General features: G+C 44.6%; 1 pseudogene; it reads right to left on the minus strand.

The window, feature by feature from the left end:
* Positions 1-5,381: 5,381 nt before the first annotated feature.
* Positions 5,382-5,500, minus strand: LOC134949390 (5S ribosomal RNA; annotated as a pseudogene).
* Between the last annotated feature and the right edge of the window lie 2,365 nt (positions 5,501-7,865).

Here is a 7,865-nt window from a genome sequence, read left to right on the forward strand (position 1 = left end):
TAACAAGCATTTCTATCCACACCAATACAAGCGTCACCGGCACTACAGCTCCCGCAGCGGCTCATTCATCTTTTACAACGTTGCCTCTGCCACAGTGGTCCGCCGAGAGGCACTGACATTACAGCCCCTTACAGTGGCAAAATCTACCACTTAAACGCTGCCTCTGCCGCAGTACTCCGTGGAGTGTATTGACGCACAATCCCTCCCCGCACAGCCAGGTGGTCGGCATTGCAGGACAGTAACCGAGGATGCTCGGTTATAACCAGCCCACGGGAGAGATAACTTTGTCTGTATTATTATAACGGATTTCACTCTATACAATGGAGTCCAAATACCTTTATTTACAGGACTTTAAAACATTAATACCATAAGTGTGTGGATTTTCCTTTACTCGGTATCAACAGAGCCAGATTAAGAGGGGGGCCCCGGGGATAAGTACCCCGGGCCCCCTTTTTTAAAAGGGCCCCCCACCGCAGATCGGATCTGTGTTCCGATCTGCGGTATTGCGCTGCGCTCCCTGGAGCTGGCGCCACGCGTAGCCGCAGGACAGCTCAGCGATTGCTGTCCCTGATGGCTCTGGCTCCCGGCTCCACTGCATTGAAAAGGCTGGCGCCACGGCCTCACGCAGGGAGTGACTGTAAAGAGAAGGACAGCTGAGCGACGGCTCAGCTGTCCAATAATCTGAGGAGCAGCAGCCTGCGGCTCAGTCATTGGCTGGGCGCGCAGGCTGCAGGGAAGAAGGAGGACGGCGCGTGGAGGCAGCAGCCAGCACCGAGTCTCAGCCAGCACTCCTAGGCAGAAGATTATCTGTGGCTGTGCAGCCTGCCACGAACAAAAGTACATAAAAAACGTAAGGCTGGCTGTATTATGTACTGGGTTTATATATATATATATATATATATATATATACATACACACACACACACACACACACACACACGTGTGTGTGTATGTATGTATGTATGTGTATATATATATATATATATACATACATACATACACACACGTGTGTTTATATATATATATATGTGTGTGTGTGTATATATATATATATATATATATATATATATGTGTGTGTGTGTGTTCATATATATATATATATATATATATGTATACTGTAAGGTGGCATTCCCAGCTGCCTTGTACTGTAATAAACTTGCACTGATGCCTCCCAATGCCGAGCTCTGGCTGACAAGTAGATCCACCAGGGCGGCACGCCACACAACTTGTAATAAAAGACTCTTAAGGTGGGTACACACTGGTAGATATATCTGCCGATCAATTGATCGTCAGATATATCTATGGACGGATCGGGCAGTGTGTTGAGCATACACACTGCCTGATCCGTCGGGGACTGACGTCATGAACTGGGTGGGCGTGTACACATGCCCGCCCAGTTCAGCTGTCAATCACGCCCGGCCGCCGCAGCATGTGTACGGGTGGTTGGCCGACCGCCCGTACATACACAGCAACGCGCCAATATATTGGTAGATATATTGGCCGTCGGCTGTGCTGCGGGGCCGACGCAATACGTCTGTGAACAAGGGAGTTCACAGACGTATCGGCCGTACACACTGGCCGACGGCCCGATATATCGGCCAGTGTGTACCCACCTTATGTCCCGTTAATGTCAATGTTTCAGAACTTTTTACTTATGTTCTTGTGTCAGCATCCTGACAAAAGAACATAAGTAAAAGAACATAAGTAAAAAGTTCTGAAACGTTGACATCAACGGGACTAAGAATCTTTTATTACAAGTCTTCTTGAGTGCCGCACATATACAACTGTCAGGGCGCACACATGCGCACACACTCCCTGTTTATGTATATATTTGTATTATGGTTTTAATGTTAGACCTCAGGGCCCCCCTGTCCTAAGTACCCCGGGCCCCCCGAAGTCTTAATCCAGCTCTGGGTATCAATATCTACATTCAGGATACTTTGTATCTCTTCATTGCCCTTTATGCATGTTGCAATTTGTTGCCGCTCCCATATTACAATTGCTTGTTTAACAACTTATTAGTTACTCCAGTACAGGGTAACTGGATAAAAGCCATATAGGTTGGGTATTTAGACCAGCTCTTTAGATCACAGGTTCTCAAACTCGGTCCTCGGGAGCCCACACAGTGCATGTTTTGCAGGTCTCCTCACAGAATCACAAGTGAAATAATTAGCTCCACCTGCAGACCTTTTAAAATGTGCCAGTGAGTAATTACTTCACCTGTGCACCTGCTGGGTTACATGCAAAACATGCACTGTGTGGGGTCCTGAGGACCGAGTTTGAGAACCTATGCTTTAGATGTATTTTTTTCATGTCTCTCTGTTCCATATTCATGGTTTATATATTGTATAATAAAACCTTTTTATCAATTTTATATCAGTATACGTCAGCTTCCTTCATTGTTCCCATCTCCATTGCGCAGCTGTTTTTCTTCCTCACTACTTACCAGAATGCCAGAGGAGATGAGGTTTGACCTGGAAGTGGTGGTCACATGACCACGTTGAAACAGCTGCAGCTGTCCTGAGCAGGTAAGTGACCACTGGGCCACCAGGGATGATATGTCATTACTTCTTGATGAATGTCATCATGGTCAATGTTGACATAATGACTGTACATATATCTTACCACACCAAGACTAAAAACAGGGAGTGAGTCTGTCTTAATTCTTTTTCTCTGTATTCACTACTAAAGGAGATGGGAAGGAGCCACAGTTAATTTGCAATATATTCCTAAAAATGAGGTAGATACAAGTACATTTATAGAGGAGAAGGTGCTAACGGAACTCTCAAAACTGAAAGTGGATAAATCAATGGGAACAGATGGGATCCACCGGAAATACTTAAACAGCTTAAAGGGGCGCTGGTAGCACCATTAACAGAATTATTCAATCAGTCACAGGAGTAATTCCAGAGGACTGGAAAAGAGCGAATATAGGGACTAATTCAGAGTTGATTGCAGCAAGACCTTTGTTAGCAGATGGGCAAAACCATGTGCACTGCAGGGGGTGGCAGATATAACATGTGCAGAGAGAGTTAAGGGGGGTACTGACGGAGAGATGTGTGCTGAGCGATCTTAACACAGACCGCTCAGCACACATCTCAGCACAGCGCGAGGGGGGGGGGGGGGGGGGCGATGACGGGGGGCCGCTAACTACACACAGTGGTGAAGTGAGCGACCCGCTAGATTGACCCTGCATGCAGGCTCAATCTGGCGATGTATGGGGCCGCGCATCGCTATCGCTGGGGGGTATACACACGGCAGATCCGTGCTTAACATCTAAGCAATCTAGTCAGATTGCTTCGATTTTAAACATGGATCTCTCCATGTGTACCCCCCTTTAGATTTGGGTGGGATGTGTTCAAACTGAAATCTAAATTGCAGTGTAAAAATAAAGCAGCACAGAAACAAAATAACCTAACCCAAATGTAACACTCTCTGCAAATGTTATATCTGCCCCACCTGCAGTGCACATGGTTTTGCCCAACTGCTAATAAATTTGCTGCTGCGATCAACTCTGAATTACCCCCATAGTCCCACTGCACCAAAGTGGAAGCAAGGAAGAGGCAAACAACAAGAAATTTATTGGAACACTCTCAAAAGAAAGAGTTGTAGATTATCACAAATCCAGTAATTTATAGGATCCCAAAAACGGGCTGGGAGACGGGCACTCGGGATCCCGGCAGTCAGCATACCGTCCCCGAGACCCAAGCAGCAGAATACTGTTGGGGTGTGTGTGTGCGCAACAGGCTCGGTGGCTTGCTGCGCTCACCACAGGTTCTATTCCCACTCTATGGGTGTCGTGGACACTCATGGGTGGGATTAGTCCCTGTGGGTTGGCATTCTGTCTGCCAGTATTTTGATCGCTTGGGATCTTGTCGTCGGCATGGTGACCGACAGGATCCCGAGCGCCGGTCACATGACCGCATCCCGCCCAAACAGCATGGATTTATTCAGGAAAGATCATGTCAAACAAATGACTGAGTGACTAAAGTAATAGATCAAGGGCAGTCCGTAGATGTGACTTATCTAGACTTTAGTACATCTGGCTTACATTGCAGATTGTTAAATAAAGTGGAAAGCTTGGGATTGGATTCTAAAATGATTGAATAGATAAGTTTTTGGTTGCAGGATAGAAAACAGAATTGTAGTAAATGGAGTGCATTCTCGGGAGGGAAAGGTCATCAGTATCTACCCCAGGGATCTGTTCTTATGTCCGTGGTTTTTAATGTCATTATTGGTGATATCAATAAGTGGTGGTGGTGGGTTTGGGGTTGGGCTGGATTGGCAGTCGGGAGGCAAATACATCAAAGGTTTTAACTAGGTACAGGTAGGAAACATTCTTCGAGGGAAGAGTAGTATTAGGACACAAGGACATGCACTGAAACTGGATTGCAAGAATTGCCTCCCATGAGGTGGTAGAGGAGTGGCGGAACTTGCGGAGGCCATGGAAGCATTGGACTCCAGATGCCATCTGTCAGGTGGACACAGATAATTCCATTTATAACACTGCTTGCACCCTGCTGATCACTGCAGCAGCACATGCAGCGGTTATAGATAGGTATATCTGTGGTTTCCGGGCAGCCATTGCCACTTGCTGGTGGCAGCCTGCCACAATAAAGTTGTTTTTTTCAGTGAGGCAAATGCTCGTGATATCATGACCTCACGGCCCTCATTCCGAGTTGTTCGCTCGCTAGCTACTTTTAGCAGAAATGCAAACACAAAGCCGCCGCCCTCTGGGAGTGTATTTTAGCAGAATTGCTAATGAAAGCAATTTCCTTGCAGTTTCTGAGTAGCTAGAGAGAAAAAGACTTTACAGAAGACTCTTGTGTGGGTGCACTCTTGTATTTAATTGGTTATATGACTAAAGATTAAAACATAACTTTTATTATCTCATTTATAAAATAAATCCACACTCTCATAATCCACCACGAATGAAGAAATGCTTGTATACACAGTTGTACTTGTATCACTCAGAATGGATAACAACTACAAAAAAGGGTGGATAAAAAAATAATATAATAATGTAAATAAGTAAATAAATAATAAAGAATTGAAAAATTGGAAATGTTCTGGTTAATCTGTCACCAAAAGACCTGTAGGGGGATGTAGACACTATGGCTCTACATCCGAAACCTAACCAACCAGCACAAGCAAAGCTTGTTTTAATGAGACCTCAATGGGTCATGATCGACCGGCCTGATATTATCAGGAGTATGGATCCTAATAATAATGTGTCTGCATGGGGGTGCCTTATGTGTTGCCCCGTGGTTGTAGATAATGTATTTAACTGATTTCTATTCAGTATCTTGGAAAAAGACAAAAGAAAAAGTGGAAAGAGGTAGTGGTGATCCTGCTGTTGGTATTTGGTCGAAATGGGTCATTAATTACAACACCAGGTATTCTCTGGGGGTCCCCCTCATAGATACTGACCCAGCCCACCACCGTTTTGCTTCCAAGATCGGATGAGATCGGGCTCTGTCGGTGGGGTATGGTAGTAATTTGTTGACACAATTAATCGACTCGCCAATGAGAGTGCACCTAATAAAGAATTCAAGATAAGGACAAAAAGTTGCGGATCTGCTTTCTACGTTAGACGCAGAATTACCCTGTGAATCATAGATGAGAGTCTGCTGATATAAGAAGTAAGTGGAAATAAGAAAGTACAGAGGAATCTGTATATAAAGATTGTATCAGGTATCAGCCTGATTCACTGTGAAGGTGTGGTATGAAGAAATTTCATAAAGATTTATTTGCACACTCAGTAAGAAGGCACCATTATAGACCAGATAAGGGTATACTATCTGTAGCTTGTACCAAAATTACAGCTGATTAATAGGGAAGCCGGCCACTAAAGAAGGAGTTTGTATGTAGAAAATTGTAAAGATATAATTAAACCCTGTTGGTCTCATAGGGATTAGGATTGTTAATTGCTCCTAGTTTATTATAGAGTGTAGCATACATATAAATAAATGCAATTGCTGTATCCTGTCTATAGCAGCCTTATTATCACTGTGTCAGAAGATCAGCAGGATTCTTAGCTACACATCTGCACATGGATATTAGCTACAGGAGGGTATAAGAAATACCAGTCCCTGCCCAGGTCCCTGGGTCAGGATATGAAGATTACTCCTGGTGTCCTTAGGTCAAAGCTGGGAAGGCTGGAAAACGCGTTTCACCCGTCTTGCGGGCTTGTTCACTTCCAATGCTGCTAGAAGATATGGTGAGCCAGGTTTAAATACCTGTTAGAGAACGACCCAGCCAATCATTGGGGTCAGATTGCCTGCCTAATTGATTTCAGATGATCCGCTGTGATCAGCGGAAATGACGTTCTCTATCAGGTTGCTAGGATACCTTAGTGATAGCATGTACTGTGGGAAGAGGAAAGTCATAGGCGAGATTACAAGCGGCCTTGCCTGGCATTGCCGCCGCTGCATCGGATCGACTAGTTAAATGTTGAGATTACTTACGTCCCATGTCGTCTCCCCGGCAACCCAGACAGAGAGGAATACGTCATATCCGATTAGGTGCCTTTGCGTCCTATTGCCAGGCAACCGGGAGAGGAGGGTTCCTATGTGTATAGCGGAAGTGTTGTCCTCTCTCCGGTTGCTGGGCTACCTATGCAGCAGTGCAAAGCTAAAAAGGGATAACTCGTATGTGGGTTTATATGAGGTCATGCCTGACATTATTGCAAAACATACCCTGTATGCTATTTGCTCACTGGGTTCCTTAGGCTACGTGTCGTCTCCCCGGCACCCGGGGCAGAGACGATGACATCATGTCGGGTTAGTGCCTCTCTATGTGTCCCATAGCGGGACAGCTAGGAGAGGGGTGTTCCATTATAAGTCGTGGGCAGGTAGATATCCTGTATTCTATTGTACGGTGCCATAATGGCCCCCGTTAGTTTTTTTTATCACGCAGAGTCCACCTGCGGTAGATGTGAGTAAAATGTATCATTTAAATAGGTTAATTGAATTAAATAAACTGGGTTGTCCAGGACCGTGGTGTCTGACTATTGTGTGTAACTTCGCCGTTCATGCATAGGTTATGATATAGATTACCCTGGTGTATTTGTTCGTGGGTGCGGGAAAGTGGCGCATCCCTGTCTTGACCCGGGTATGGGTATGGCTTAAATTATATATGTGTGCCCCTGGATTTTGAAGTGAAATAAATATAATGCAATAGCTGGATAATGAGTGTTGTAAGGAGAGTGGGGAAAAATGGGAGTGGGGGGAGGGAAGGGTAAAAGGGGGAGCTGGGTGGTGCTGACCTTATCAGCTGTGTTGGTGAGAGTGGTGAGGAGGTGAAATCTAATCGGAATTGAGGTGCTGCTGGCTGTTGGGGTGTTATGTTATGTTTGGGTTAGTAAATTGTTGAAATGGTTCATCTATTGACCTGGTGGGTGGTGTGAGTGGAACATTCAAATGGTTACCTTAGATACTTTGAATGAGGAGATCAATGCATTATTGGTATTGGTCAAACCATTCAAAGATTTGGAAGATTTTAAGACTGCAGAAACAATGATTGTGAGAAAAATAGAAAAAGAAACTAAACTTCTGAAAATAAAGAAAGTTAAGAAATTCCAGAGAGATGTAAAAGGGGAAAAAGAGTTAGTTTTGACAAAGGATGGGGGGGAGGAACTTAAATCTTATCCACCACAAACCCCGTTTGTCAAATGGAATAAAGTTCCTGAGAGGAAGAAGAGATTCTTCAATAAAAGAAAATATAATCCAAGACAGGAAATTCCTTTTGAGGAACCGGAAAATGATAGGTATGAGTACCCCAGTAGGAATAGAAATAATATGAGAAGGTCAACGAATTGGGGCCCACAAAGGTTAGAGTCACATCCACCTCTAAGAAATAGATTT

The sequence above is a fragment of the Pseudophryne corroboree genome, chromosome 1, assembly GCF_028390025.1.
Source record: "Pseudophryne corroboree isolate aPseCor3 chromosome 1, aPseCor3.hap2, whole genome shotgun sequence".
NCBI classification, from domain to species: domain Eukaryota; kingdom Metazoa; phylum Chordata; class Amphibia; order Anura; family Myobatrachidae; genus Pseudophryne; species Pseudophryne corroboree.